The following is a 15,721-nucleotide window of genomic DNA, read 5'->3' as shown; positions in this document are numbered from 1 at the left end:
ATACAGGATGTTCTAAGGGCTATGCAACATAAACAATCTTACGAATAATAACGTAACGTTCAACGGAAATTACCTTACTACATTCATTTTCAAATATCTTGGATATACAAGTTTTTTTGTGTATTTATTCAGAAGCAATCGAGCGTTTTCTCTAATCAATAAAAGAAATTCATAAAACAAGTTTAGATATTACTAAACTAGTGGTATGATGTTACCATTAAAACTTACTTATTTACCCGACTTTAACTTCGTGACAACGATATAATGCAAGATATGACATGCTAAATAATATTTTGCGCAATAGCACTTCTAGTAACTTCGTGAAGTTTCAGTTCAGTGACGTGGCTTTTCTCCACAGAGGACGTGATGACCTAACTGGAGTTCTATTCGAGACTCGAATTCCGCCGATCAGATATAGATACTATCCAATTTCTATATGTATACATATATAGAATAAAACTGTTCGTTTATAATGCCTTTTCTAATGTGGGTGTTCCCTGCCAATTGTTGTGGCTCCGACGGCTGCAACGTACAAATGCTGTAAGACATCAGTTGGTACGTAAGGGTCGCGAACGGATGATAACGTTAAAGTCAACAATATTAGCTACTAAAACGCTCTGATCAATTTGACAACGACATGCCTTTGTTTTGCAATATTGTTAGCTACTGCTGCTTCTACGTCACCAGTTCGCATCGGTATCGTTCACTAGCTGGCCTCCGGCGGATAGCCAGATCAAGCAAAAGTCTTCCTTTCTTCTCTGCCCTCGTTGCCGTTCAAGGCCAGGCATGTCAGCTTCCATCTTACGCCACACGAAGCCTAATAGAAAGACAGCGAGACTAACGCAACGGCAGAACCAGCATCAAGGGCAGAAGCTCTAAGTTAATATCCACCGTATGGAATGCCAGACACTTTTCGGCCAGCCTAAAACGATCTATAGACAGCTTATCCCCTCATAGGCCCGTCCCGTTGACTATTACTCTCTGTCTTTATCTGTTTGTGTAACAATATTTTATCCTAGCTAGGGAGGAAAAGATGGAACGGATAGGACCGAGTCGGTCCGGTATTTAGCTTGCCATTGACTCCTCCTCTGTTGTAGAAGGCTACGATCTACGCTACGTTCGACTAACACAAGCTTACATACAAGCAGAGCACTATTTTTAGCTAGGCCAGTCGCGCAGTAACGGCCTGCTAGACGCATAGACCAAAAAGAGGTGCATCTGCTAATAGCTGCAACGCTGTAGAATGTAACTGGTCAGCAGCGTTGGTACATTACATGTTACATACGCTGATAAGAGATTTGAGGAAAAAAGATTATTGAAACTGTTTCCCAGTGCCGAGTGACAGCCAAGCAGATAGGCAGCTAAAGCTGGTGAGGATTGGCAAAAGCAAATACTACGTGTGTCTGCAAAGCGATAAGCAAGTTTTTATGGATTAATACGATAAGCGACATAAAATACGAAGACTAGTAGACTCACACAATCCTATGAGCTAACGGCTACAGTGGCTTGAAGAGATACAAAAACAGTCCCATCTATATACCTCAACTATGTTTTAGCTACTTTTCTACAAAACGTATTGATACGTTCTCTTATTTCTACCGTAACACATCTTAGTAACGTGCTTTATACTATCAATATAATAACTATCATATAATAGTAATAATTGCAAAGATAAACTCTGAAAAATCTAAGTGTTTGTATTTATCAAACAAGTATATGTACTTAGTTGACAGACTGTGTACCAGATTAGACTGCTGCAGAAGAATACTTCATGGTTCGAATTGGAACCTCAATATAATAACTGTATCATTATTTTGACCCGATTCGCGTGCCGATAAAAACAGCTATAAAGTGCAAACTGTCGTACATATTACACCGTCGCCTTAGATATAGGCGTGAAAAAAAATTGGGAAGACGCCTGTGAGGTACAATAGACTATGAGGCTACAAAAGAGATCTTGTACAGCAGACCCGATGACGCTGTTGCAAAGGCAGGAGTGGACGCGTGCATACACGTGTGAGCGATAATATATGTGCGAATGAAAAAATGGTATATAGTTAAATACACGCAGCAGGACCCGAACGAGTGGAACACGCTTCTGTCCAATGGCGATTGTATCTGAGGCGTCATGTGTAGCGTTATCGATTGAACAGCCGTCAAGTAGTCATCTCTGAAAACATTATTACGACATATATAGAGAAGGTCGTGGTTCAGATCGAAACGCTTGCGTGTGGTAAGCGCATAGCGTACATCTAGTAGATGTACGAGGCTCTGATATGGATGATAGAGTCCAGGGTAAATTTAATCTATCTCCATGCGAGTACCGTTGCGGTCGAATGTGAGTACAAAAAGGTTACTTAACATAGAAATTGAAATATCCACCCCATTGCGGGTGGATGCGGTGCCCACATATAAGAGCAACTGGCTATCAGTTGGTTGAAATACTTTATGACCTGCTGCCGTTAATTTAGTAAAGTATTTTCGGTCAGCTGCAGCGCACCTTTATTAATTAAACGGTCATATTAAGATGTTAAAGTATTACATTGGGTGTCGGTAATTCAGTGATAGATCACTATATTACAGTGTTAACGCCTGTCTATCTCGAAACATAGCCAGGCGACCTTATTGTTGTTTTAGCATATCTGTGCGATTGACGTTTTCGCTAACGTTCCACTTCCTTGACAACCGAAACGCCATTTTCTGTCCGCTCCACGCTCGAAGCAATAGCAAGACTCAAAGCATTTCTGGGTATGAGCCGTTTTCATGAACCATTTCATAAGCAAGATCTGGTTTGCATAAGGAAGTAATTTGAAGGTATGTAAAAAGCCTGGACTGAAACGCATACATTGGACAGATATATATACGTTGAAATATGTCATACGTGAGTGTCCGCTAGTCACGCGTTGTTGGATCGTGGATCTATTAGGATCAGCGAATGACGCGAGAGGCAGATGTACCGACTGAATAGCGACTGCTCTGTGAGGTGAGGGGTTTAAACAAAAGCTAGCAGGGAAGCGTAAGGTGCGATCACTGAAGATTTACTAACGGACTGTCTAGCTGAGCGAATGAGACCATTGTACATCTGTGCTAAATGAAGATATGTTGAGTATTCAATGCATCCGTAATTAGTGTTTCGAGCACTGCAGCCGGACGTAAATGAGCGTAATGCGTCTACGTAGGCTTTGAATGGCGAATATTTATCACGTGTGCGCGAACGGACACAGATGACCTGAAGCGTAAGGATATCACCAATCCCTGGCTAGTTCGTGTGTGCCAGTTTTGCTATATGAACGCCTGGATGTCTCTGTTTAGCTGATGCAGCCCTTCGAGTTTCCCTAGAGGAAGAGGGAAAAAAGCATGTGGAGTCCTGGTAAATACTTTAGAAAGATCGATCGGCTTCTCTGCAAAAAAACTTTGTAGTGAGTTTTTTTTTTGAAAAACGTTCTATGGCTGTAAAACGAAATATGCTGATCTTAAGGTAACTTGATGATATCGACTTTGTACGTATATTTCACGTGCGCTGGATGCCTGGGGTACCAATGTCGATAGTGCAGCCGTCAGTCTACTCTGTAGAGATAGATATTTTCCTAGACCTTACGCTAAAACAATATAATTTTAGTAGGAACGTATCTATGGTCGGTTAGGCGATGTACATGGATTTGGCTACTAGAGCCAAGTTTCATGCATAATACTAACAGCAATTTGTCCTTCTATAATCGACATCCATATATATGTATATATATATATATATGTAAAGCCACAGTGTCGTGCAATTTGCTTACCGATAGTTTTGTTCCATTTTATCACAGCCAAATGAAGACGATGCTGAAGTTGAGTATTAGTAAATTCTCAATGTATTTTTACCACGCTGCTAACAAGTGCACCATTCCTGCCAAGTAAAATGACATTCTGAATTGAAGTCAACAAAGAGAAGCTCAAGAAATCGTACTAAAATGCTAGCATACTTTGCACGCGATTTAACGTTTGACGCATTATGACCTTCATTAATGATACTAGTATCGTTATCGCACAAAAGTAACTCTGAGCGAAAACTGAATCGCTTGAGCTCTCGAAAGAAACAGCTGCGCGTTGTGAGCAATCCACACCCGCGTATGTATCAAAGCGTCGACGAAGGCAGAAGAGATTCAACAAAGTTCTCAGAAATACTGTGTGTTTATTAAACTTATTTTGTCATATTACCTACGCACAGAAGGCTAGGATAACTAGAAAAAAACGAGATGCCAGTCTTTATAAACGACATATCCTATTAGTCCCTAGACCTAATTAGTCCAATTAATATTTATGCAGTTTCAACCGAAGCGCATGAATGAATATCTGATTTTATGCAGAGAATAGCTGGAAAACAAAACCGATAGGCTTGTAGGATACCTCAAAGTCGTCTGATAATGACAAATCACGCAAGTTTCGGCGTGATGAGCTTTGACAACGACGACACAACTTTACGCCTACAAGAGCCAGAACACATAGGCGATCGCAATAACGAACTTCGAAGTTTTGATCTAGCAGCAAGAAAACTAATAAAATAAGTCGACTAAAAAATCATTGCAGGGAGAGTAGAAACCTTGGCAAAGGAGGACGTCGTGTTCCGGCTGTGTCAAGTCGAAAAAACTAAAGACCCTTCTCACTGCCTACCGTATTACTTCGTCTATGCAATAAAAGATTATTCGTACGAGGAAAGGATCCCGCTTTTATGCTCATTCAAAAAGCGCTATGTGTATTACATTAAAATGCTTGACGGTGGCATGGACGGAATGTTTGGCGATGAATTTCAAAATGCTACTGCAATCAGAAATAATTTTCTGCGAAACAGCGGATCACCTGAGGCTCATAGAGAGGTTTGACGAACTACAAATTGATCAGACGTAATAAAGAAGGACTCCATTACAGTCAACAAAGCAATATGCGATTTAAAATCCCTTCTTTTAAACGTCCGCTCACTAGCAAATCTCATGCCGTCAGTTGTCTAGTTATGCTTGTGACTGCTAAGTGACCCCAAATATTATCGAGACCTCAAAGATAACTTTGGAGTTTTCTGTAAAATCGCAGTTGTAAAATCGATGGATAAGTTCTAACTTCGATTAATCAGAAGATTGCATGCGTTCAACTTTTTGGTATGAGCACATGCCTAAAGTATAGCGGTCGACCTTTTACTACATGAAACCATGAGAGGTTAATCTGTTCCTACATAAGCCTGTTGGTTTTAACACATGATTTAAGATAAACAATGACAAAGCTCGTCGCTGGCCTAGATACTCTTGCGTGGGCTAATTACGTAGTCGTTCTTGCTGGAGGTGTGAATATTTGACTTTGACATAGGTGACACTGTGGGGGCTGCTTTTTTTACAAGAGCAACAATGACTTTACCCGTCTAGGGAAGAGGCGTTTCTTAACACCTGCAATGAAACGAGACTATGGCGCTTCGTTACCGCTCCAGCGAGAGGTCGTTGTTATCGTGAATAGACACTGTCTAAGCAACGTTATACATCGGACCTCTACGCACAATCTAATGCAACTTCAATTTTTTTCTCATATTTCCTCGCCGGCGTTTCAGGACCGAAGGAGAACGATCCACGATGGAATAATCCATAATCTACTAAATACTAATATAAATCGCTTTTCTCCGTTTGTCGTGATGTAAACACGATGTATGAGCACCGTAATCTACACGTCACATTTCTACAAAAGCTTTCTATTGGAGAAAACGCATCGTTTAGTGCCAAATTATCTGCGATACACAGACACGCTTAGCGGTGCCTCGAGACTAAAGGAAGTGCTAACTCTATTAGAAAAACGGCGGCGACCGACTGTATATACATATATGTTTATAATGCTGAAAGATGGCCAATTCTTCGTAACATTTTGCTACCATGTATACCATCGCGTGAAGAAATTAGGGTACAACATACTCCACCGTTTATCGATGTTTCAGGTATATTGCATATGATTAACGGCGTCAATAACTGATCGTTAAATGTCGAACGCATTTACGAAAACCGGCAAACTATTCTGCGAAATTATGTCTCTGATTTTTCGACACGCTTTTAAGGCAGCTCCCAGCCTGCCGCCATCATCAGGCCAGTTCACGAGCGCATTGACAAAAGCGACCCACCTAACCGAGGCCCGATTTCTTCCCACCTAGATCGCATACAAACTATTGGAAAGTCAAGAACGCAAATGGTACAGGCCTAATCTAAGAAACTGTGCGCATCGCCCGGAACACCCCTTCGTCATGCACTAGTTAGATACACAAAATGACTGGGCTTTCATGATGAACGATGGTAAACCTTCTGATTTTACCTATCTATCTTGATTTTAAGTGATCTGTATTCGAAACAATAACTGACGATAAAGTTTTTCGAGTTTAACTGAGATATAGTGTAGAAGCATGGTGGATTACATTATTCCTGAGAGTGGGTGTTCCTCTTATTCCGTGATCATATCAGACCCATACAGGAATGAATACTTGAATTTTTTGCTGAAGCATGTTACGCCCAGGAATTGATCGACCAAAATCTACGCTGACTCCGTAAAAGTGTATATACTGGTCAATGATGAGCAGCGATCGGCTGCTTCCCAGAAATCACTAAAACAGTTTTAGGAATGATCTCTAAATGTTGATTTGGAGGCCGTTGTGCCAAATGCACCGTGTTGTATTTTACGCAGCGAAATCCCGTTTAAAACAAGTGCTTTGGAGGTTATGCAAAACGACTCTGTTACAGCGGATCTTTGGGTACTTACGATCCATTCCTTAAGGTGCAGCGACCATAGCGCCAAACTGTAACAAGAAAATCGGATTAAATAGTTAGTACGTTTATTCTTAGAAGATTTTAAGCTGTATATATAACTGTACAAACAATGACCTCATTCTGATCTAACATATGCTACACTATTGTGAAGAGATAACGTTCTTCTAAAAGATGCCGAAAAAGCCTATACGACAGATTGCTCATCGTCTTAATATTAGAACACTCGACGAAGAATATGGGGATTATAGTTGAATGAAGAATGCGAAAACGATAGGAAAATGGTGATGACAAGAGAGCAGGGCGCTTCCTTGATACGGTTCGATCAAATAACCGCAGCAACGAGCATATCCGAGCAGCAGCTATAGCTGGGCGCGCAACAGTCGACAATATCTGTGCAAGACGCAATGCTTGTTACTTATATGTGACATATTTTATATTAATGCATTGAAAAATAACATGTCTTACTATACGTGTTCAGCAAGAAGGTTTAGCCTCCCTGTCGGCGTGGTCAAATCTTCAAGCATAACCGAAAAATCTACATACAAAAAGCATAACAATGGCGCGATGTCTAAATGTTTAGCAAACATGGTGGATGCTTATTGAATCCGTTGGCTAAACTGTATTCTATTTTTAGGTAGTGACTGATATAAACCTTAACTTGACCTTGTATCACTTTCCATGTTTACATTAACGGCAATTCCTGCCACTTCAACTACCATTACGTAGGTGGAACTTCAAAAGCACTAAAATACCGACCTACGCAACACGCCGAAATTAACACAGCCTTAAGGATTCCAAAGGAACAAGCAAACAGTCTAATCGAGAGGAAGTCAACCAGAAGAAAATAAGAAGTAGGCCTAGGTAATGACCCGACAATTTTCGCTTGAAAGAGATAAATAGACCTTGTTGGCCTAGTTTACTATCCTTGATTTTCCTGATAGTTCGTAATTAGTGGCAGAAACGACGTGGACAAATTATCACCTGTTATCTGGACTCGCAGCAACGTAAAACACAATCGTGTCCTGCAATACACCCGAGAGCAGTTAAGCAGGTTCTGCTTGAAGATCGCGCAGATAAAATGGAGGAGCCTGTGTCAATTAATGAGTACAATAAAAAAAAAGATGCACACGATTCGTAGCGGGGTAACACAGAAGGAGACGAAGGATACCGATGGAAAAGTGTGAATTATTTGTGAGATAGAATAACACCTGAAACCGAACAAATCGTACCCGGATGTTAAATCGAAACTCGAATGAGGTTTAGGTGCGTAAGAAGCTGCGCAAGATCGCATATAGTTGGTATCTGGAGATGTCCGATGGGATAAAAACACTCAAAGCTATTTCGGTTTCAGACAGAAGGTTATCTAAACGAACTTTTAAATAATAGATAATATAATTTGCGCAATGGCTATACATAAGCAATGACCACAGGAGAAATTGCAGCGCACTTATAGCAAATAAAGGAGTATGTTTCGAGAAATACGAACTACGACATTTTCTGTATGAAAATCATACTTGGTGTCTTGTCGACCTCTCCGTGTAAGTTAAGTAGGACATAAGTTTTACTAAAGACACGACGTTTTATAAAAGGAATGACGCTGTGTCAGAGGTTAATAAAATACGATTGGCCAACGAAGCTTCCGAAGAAGTTTTCGATGTAAGGTTCCAGGCCCAATTAATTTCCGAACGAAGACAAGTCTGGCTTAAAAGGCTATTAGACATTGCTTTGAACGATAAACTTGTTCTCCAGGGGATCAGAAAGCGATCGATTATTTTATTATTTCTAGTTTTCGAAAACAAGATTCTAAGGTAGCCAATAATTTGCTGTTATAGTGAACATAACCGTGTGTAATGTTTTATTATTTTTGTTGTGCGGAACTATTTAAATGTACGGATTAAATATAGAATATATGTTAGTATATTTAATATCGACTGTAACTGGCTGAAAACGCATCACCTTGAAGCATCCATGAATCGGAAAGTATAGCATGAAACAATTAAGATGCTTACATTTTCTTTTAGAATAGAAGCAAAAAATGTAATTAAAAAAATATTGGTCAAATCGCTATTCTGTGCTAAACTATCGATCATACTGATTCTTGTTCCGTTAGGACTGGTTTCACTCACGATCTGCTTCTTGACCTTAGGCTGTTTTAGTACCGCAAATGAACGCACGATAGACCAATCCATTGTTGTTAATTATACCCACACATGCCAATGCGTAGCCGTATAGAACTGGCAAATTTTCTCTTGCGAAAAACTTGCGGGCAACCTGTAAAAAAGATGTGCCAGAGTACAAGCAGTCGAAGAAAATAAAAAGCTCTAGAAAGAGCATAACGGGCGTATTCGGAACCACGTGACCCCCTGAGTTTCTGGGCGAAAAGAGACTTAAGATACTTTTTTCGTGTATCTAAGACAAGCCAGGGAAAGCCGGAATGGAAGATCGTCGTATGCCACAAAAAAGTATGATGACAGAGTTTAGGAGCAGGATCTGATTGAGGCCCGTCTTGTCGATTTCAATTTGCGGGTCACGTCGATCAATCCTGCTGCTGCTGCTGCTGCTGCTGCTGCTGCTGCTGCTGCTGCTGCTGCTGCTGCTGCTGCTGCTGCTGCTGCTGCTGCTGCTGCTGCTGCTGCTGCTGCTGCTGCTGCTGCTGCTGCTGCTGCTGCTGCTGCTGCTGCTGCTGCTGCTGCTGCTGCTGCTGCTGCTGCTGCTGCTGCTGCTGCTGCTGCTGCTGCTGCTGCTGCTGCTGCTGCTGCTGCTGCTGCTGCTGCTGCTGCTGCTGCTATTGTGGCCATACCCACAATTGTCGCTGTTTCGCAAATCACCTTATGGGAATAGCTTTCTTGCTCAGAAAATGTGAGTCATCGTCGCGTCAACTGTAGTGGCGGAAGGTTCTCTCGTGAACAAGTGAAACTTTCGGGCACATAATACAAGTCCGACCGCAAGTACCAGCAACCTCGAATCCTGTGTGAAACGTGGATTGTAGCGTCGTCTACGTCGTCGGCGATGTAAACTTCAAGCTATACTCCCCATGGAACGGTCTGTTCCATTGCTGTAGTAATGTACTTTGAACAAGAACTAACAGACACTACATGCTGCCATTGACCACCGTTGACCCATTGTACGGCATTTCTTTTTCGGGTCACTAGAATTGCGTTTGCGTTAAGGACAGAGACCGCAATCAACCACGACGGACACGAAGTGATCCCGGTCATTCGAGATGAGCACCGACAGGACGAAACTGTACCGACTCAACCATTGCCACAGACAGAGTTGATGGAAAGACAAAGAAAGCAACTTGGACGGGCATCTGTTAGGCTATACGAGCGTAAACTTGATCAAAGTACGATCTATGTCGATAGAGTACAGGTATTTCCTCTCCTAGGACTATATACAGTCACGCAGACTCATTACATAACACTAATCTTACACTACAATTAGTGGCTGCAAAATCCGATCGTAGAAAACATTACGTGTATCTGCTCTACTGTGCCTTTCTTTTTTTCATCTAAGCGAGATACATTTATATGGCAAAAGGTGATGCAGTACAGCAGTTGTTTTACAGCCATGCGCCGAGTAAAAGAGGACACCATCTCGCGTAGCTTGATCTATATGTACATATATATATATATTTATATACATATATACAGGGCTATGATTGCTACTGTTACGTTGGCCAATTAGGTAGACACCACGTGAGCTTAGCCAATAGGACTTCATTGACCTTTTACCATGACATTCGTGTTGCATTGAAAAAAAGAGTAAAGCTAATTATGGTATTGATTACTATTAGTGCGTAAGATATTCTCTTACATCGCGATGCTTATTAAGTTTGTCAATACACAATTTCGGCAAATTCTAAACTACGCCAGCTCGTTCATGCCCTCACCAGCTTCCTTCGTCTGTCAGCGAAGGAAGCTTATGAGGGCATGGACGAGCTGGCGTAGTTTAGGATTTTTTTTGCCTTAAGTGCTGCTAGCTTCAATCGTGCTAGCAACACTTAAAGCAGATCAGTCCTACTAAAATTTCAAAAACAAATATGGGAAAACTGGCATACTTTTAACAAACGACATTGGTTTTGGAACACAATCCAAAGCTCAAGTACCATTGCCCCTTCTCGCATCATCTGCATGCAATAGCTTGAGTTTTTTCTATCGAGCATAGATATCAGTCGGAATACGAATTATAGTCGTTCATCGAAAGAAGTCGGCTCTGAAAACATAGCAATTGTCTAAGAAGGTTGAGCTAGCTGCAGCTGCTCCATGGGGTGGCTAAGATCGCCCCGTGGGTAACCACAGCCCTACATCAAAGTATGGAACGTTTCTTAATGATAGCTTTCGGTGTAAATAGCTTGGTGTAAATCTTACCGGCAAGTATCTTTACTTGCCGGTGGGACTTTTCCATCTTGTCACACGTTTGGCCGAAATGCTACCTTTGTAAAAAATTCTTATACACGCTTTCGAGAAGATTAGATACATATTGTCCACATGTAACCTATTGTGCAAAGAATTTAGTGGATACCTTTTGCAAGTCTGTCTGTGCCTTCACGGCCGAATATGAATTTGGAATATAGCTACAGCGCGGTAAAGAGAAACAGTTACCTAAGGATTGGTGCTCGAAAAGCAACCTGTTCCTCTAGGCCAACTGAAAAAGACCCGACAGACTCACAGGAGGTACTGAAAAATAGCACGGCTTTCGCATCGACTAGTGCTTATTTTTGCATCCGATAATTATTGTCCTGTAACAAGTTATCGCGACAGCTTAGGGGGTGACGTATTTGCCTGATGACACATGTCGTGGCCTATGTTCGAACCTGGCAAAAAAGACATGTCGTTTCGTGCTAGGGCCAATCTTCTAAAGAAATATCTAATGACGATACTAGAGGAAAAACTTCAGACATCTTTAATACACAACTTCGTTCAATTTTTACTCACCCTAATTTAATACAATAAGCAAAATTGATATATCGATTCGGAGATCGTAAATTTAAAGAATGGCGTAAATAAGATAAAATCAATCGAAATGCTTCCGCTATGATCGTATTGTCGGCTCTTGCCAACAAACTGGAAGGGCACTTTGCGATAAAGTGATTTTCCTATCCACACCATTATCACACATACGATTTTCGAACTTATTCTAGAAACGTTTTTGTGCCATGAATAATACCGACATGGTTGATATTTCGTATATAGTCAATCGAAGGCAAGTTTAGGTTTTGCAAACTAACTTGAGCTGAATGGTATTTTCCTAGATGAACTCAACGACTTCATAGGCAACGTGTTCTCTACCTGTCACTTGCGTTTTTCAAAAAGAGCCATCGCTAAATAACTGTAGCGCTTAACAACTACGAGTAAATCTTTTATTATTATTTTTTTTTTTAATTTATTTATTACTTATAGAAAAATCGCCTTTTATATTAATCGAGTCGAACTGAAACGTGAATTTGTTTTTTCATTCGATACGTAATCATTCGCCATCGAACAATCGGGTCCTTTTTTGGCTTGCGGCTAACTTGTGTCGATAGCAGCGCTCAAATTGTTACAGGACAATAAATAGGTAAAATTGCAGATTGAATAGATATTCGATTGGCTGAGAAGCAGGAATGAAGCCCGCTAAGGCTGATGTACGTTGGCTAGCTAGTTTGCCCATTTTGTAGCCACAGCGAATGAAGCACGATGTGGTGTTAGCTAGCGCCATATACTCCCGACGAACGGTATCTCGGAAAAGATATGTATATATATTATAGATAAAAAAAAAAAAACTTAAAAAGGTTAATGCGAATCGAAAACATGTTTGATATCATTCAAAGGAGTCGCTTATGGATCTTTCTTATCCTTTTCTGTTCTGAATACCCGGCACGTCCCAAGCAATCGTCTACTTGGGAAGTTCTAATCTTTTTTTTTGTAAATGTTCGATCAGCTTCCTACAAATTTATGGATTTTCTCGGGACACCTTTGAGCCAGTCCCTTGGTATTCATTTGTCCCTATACGCGTGTGCAATAAGGAATCGAAGACGAGCAGTGCTCGATCGAAATTATTCATAAAGCTAAAACGGTGTGCAGCTTTGCCTGGCAGTCAATTGCTTTACCGTTCATTTATAATAAGACAAAGATCGCTGGTATAACTTTGTTATGGAAATGTCACAAATGAAACTTGAAGTTCATAGGATAAGACACGTTTCAGACAAGCAGTTTAGTATCCGCTCAAACCAGAAAAATCAATTGTATGTAATGTTAAATCAAAAGATCTAATGAAAAGATAAGCATACACTTATATATTAATCTTGTTTATCTTAATTAGTGCAATATCTAATTGTTTCAGGATGTTCTCGTGTTCTTTTTCTGCTGATAACGTTTTTCAGTTTTAAATTAGGCGTAGATAGAACTCGACTTTCTCTTCAGCTCGTAATCGGATTGTACTCTAAGAGAAACAGTGGCAAGTTCTATAGGCTATTTGAATCCGGTAATATATCGCACTTCGTTAACTTACGTAGAAGAAAATGTATTCTGCAGGAACTTCCATGGCGTTTGTTTTTACGAAGAGTTACTGTACACTTCATTACGAATACGTAAAAAAATGGGTTCGTAACAAAAAAGTATGATCGAAAAATAAAACTACAGTTAATATGGCCATTAAATAAACTGCTGAAATACCGCAAACGAATATGTAATCTCTCTCCTATCACAATAAACCTAAGATCGATTACTACATTGGCTTTCTGACATCTCTGACGTATATATGTTATGCAGCCTGTCAATTGATATATATATATATATATATGACATATCGTAAGTTAATTGTACCTATTTAGTTTCGCAGTGACTTAAATAGGGGTGCATGGAGAGGTACTTTTTTTCCCGTACAATTATTAGGTAAAATAGAACGTATTTATGTTGAATAGCAGAATTTTTACACCTCAACAATGGCCCTCCAAATGTTGCCTCCAGACACCAAGTGCGATCGATATGTGTGGGCATAGCATCTGGCCTACGAAGGTTTAATAAAACATTAACTTTTTTAATTACTAGGTACAGGTTCGTTGTGATTCAACAATTACAATATAATTCGCCTAATTTTAGAAAGGAGTACATAGGGCCTGCAAAAAAAATGTAACCAATTAATTATCACGTTGGAGATGTACAGAGAGCATATACAGTATGTGCAGATAAGAGACAAAACTTTAAACCTGTACAAAAGAATTTTAAAGAAAATACCTTATACGTCAGTTGGATAGCAGAGCGACGGGTAGCTTCGTAGGCAACAACAAACGACCCGTCGCCTCAGTGAAGTGGAATCATGTCCCTGAGCGTCGGAACATATTGCATGGGAAGCTCGTTGCGTCTACGACCCCTTTCTAGTACGTGGCAGGCCTGCAGCGAATATATCACGAGAGGTGCCATCCTTTCCCGTCCACCTCGATCTGCCCCTCTCTGCCCAAAGATCGCGTGTGATTAGCACTTACGCTGGTAGACGTGCTCCGCTTTGCCGCTTTCTCTTCCATTCACGTTTCAGGCGTCAGCCCAGCATCCAGACGACAATTAATCGTCTGGATGAACCAGTCAGTACTCAGCGATGGGCCTTTTCTCTCCCAGCTATTTGGAAAGGCTTCTCCTCCTTCCAAAAATAAGGAAAGCGGAACCGTTCACAACATCATTCGTACTACCGGCAGCATTGAGAATAAACTAGGTTTCCGTTGTAATGTTGATTAACGTCTCTATCAGTAGTCATAATACGCCCCATTCAAATCAAGGCTAACTGCTTACCTTTACATACGACGATCAATTCGTTTCATTACAAATAGATATTCTGTCTGGTTTCTGAGCCATTATAGTTGTTATCATTTGACTGTATCATGCGCATATAAGCAAATCAAGTGACGGCTAGCGCAAAAGCGACATGACCCCGTGCCGATTTTTCATACGTGCTTTGCGACAGGTATTTCCTGTTAAATCTAACGAGCCTACGTGTGTCGTGAACTTGGTAATGAGCAGGCGTTTCATCGATCATGGCAGTACTTGCTATATTATATGAGTGTTCCGATCTCAGAACATCTTTACCGCGTATTCATAAAGCTCATATAAGTACCAAGGGATACAAATTGCTACTGCTTTGGCCCGTCTGTTTCTTTTTCATATAGGCTTAACTGGTCAATATCTTCATATATAGTGAATTTGAGGAGCGATTTAAGTGTCTTCTACAGCATATTGGATCCGGATACTGGGTAGAGATATAAGAACGTATGGTCATATGAGCATAACCTTAAGCTATTTTCAGCACTGGGGAAGCATCATTTTCAAAAGCCTTTCTAGCCAATGTATATATATTGTATATTTATTGGCATCTTGATAGTTCTAGCTAACGAGGTCGGCAGGCTGTAGAACCTTAAACCTTAAAGGACCTGTATGCGACGTAGCTCTAATAGAATTAGTCAGGAAAGGTATGGGGAGCGACAAAAAATTTAAAAGAGGATAGTGAATGGAACATAAGGATACGCGGTAAAATGCACAATGTTATCGGCAAAAAAGCAAACGCGTGCGGTCGACAAAAGCTTCGTTTCGCAGATATTCAGCTCTGACTCGGAGAATGTGCATCAGTGTGAAAATCAAGCCAAATCTTGATTTTTGTACTTTTTATTTGACAGAGATATTGTACGACTGCAAACATTCTAACAACTTATACTCGTTGTATTAAATTTTAACGTATATTCCGATCAAATGCTGCCTCTCCCAGCGGATCTTATTCACGAAGCTTTTATATTTCATTGTAAATCTATATTCGAGCTCTTTTTTTTTGTAAAAAGGAGCACAAAGTCGTACAAGCACAACTAATAATAATGCACAATCAGTTTTTGTGGAATGGTGGCAGCAACCGAAATTGTTCAAAGTCTGTTTTATGTAACGGTGTTTATACCTAGTCCGACCCTTTGTCGACTAGGTAGAGCAAACAATATG

The 15,721-nt window shown here is 40.5% G+C and overlaps 2 long non-coding RNA genes across 2 annotated transcripts in view; one reads left to right on the top strand and one right to left on the bottom strand.

The window, feature by feature from the left end:
• The window catches only part of LOC147755284 (uncharacterized), a 36,794-nt gene that overhangs the window by 895 nt on the left and 20,178 nt on the right, over positions 1-15,721 (top strand). The gene's annotated exons all lie outside the window — the stretch shown is intronic.
• LOC111251845 (uncharacterized) lies at positions 1,675-14,295 on the bottom strand. The gene is made up of 4 exons (XR_002673988.2): positions 13,985-14,295; positions 6,760-6,796; positions 3,783-3,889; positions 1,675-3,335 (listed from the first exon to the last, which is right to left on the bottom strand). It is a non-coding gene; the product is annotated as an uncharacterized LOC111251845 (long non-coding RNA).

The sequence above is a fragment of the Varroa destructor genome, unplaced genomic scaffold (genome assembly GCF_002443255.2).
Source record: "Varroa destructor unplaced genomic scaffold, Vdes_3.0 BEIS01000005.1, whole genome shotgun sequence".
Classification (NCBI taxonomy): Eukaryota; Metazoa; Arthropoda; class Arachnida; order Mesostigmata; family Varroidae; genus Varroa; species Varroa destructor.
The sequence above is the reverse complement of the archived record's forward strand: the minus strand, read 5'-3'. Positions and strand labels throughout refer to the sequence as shown.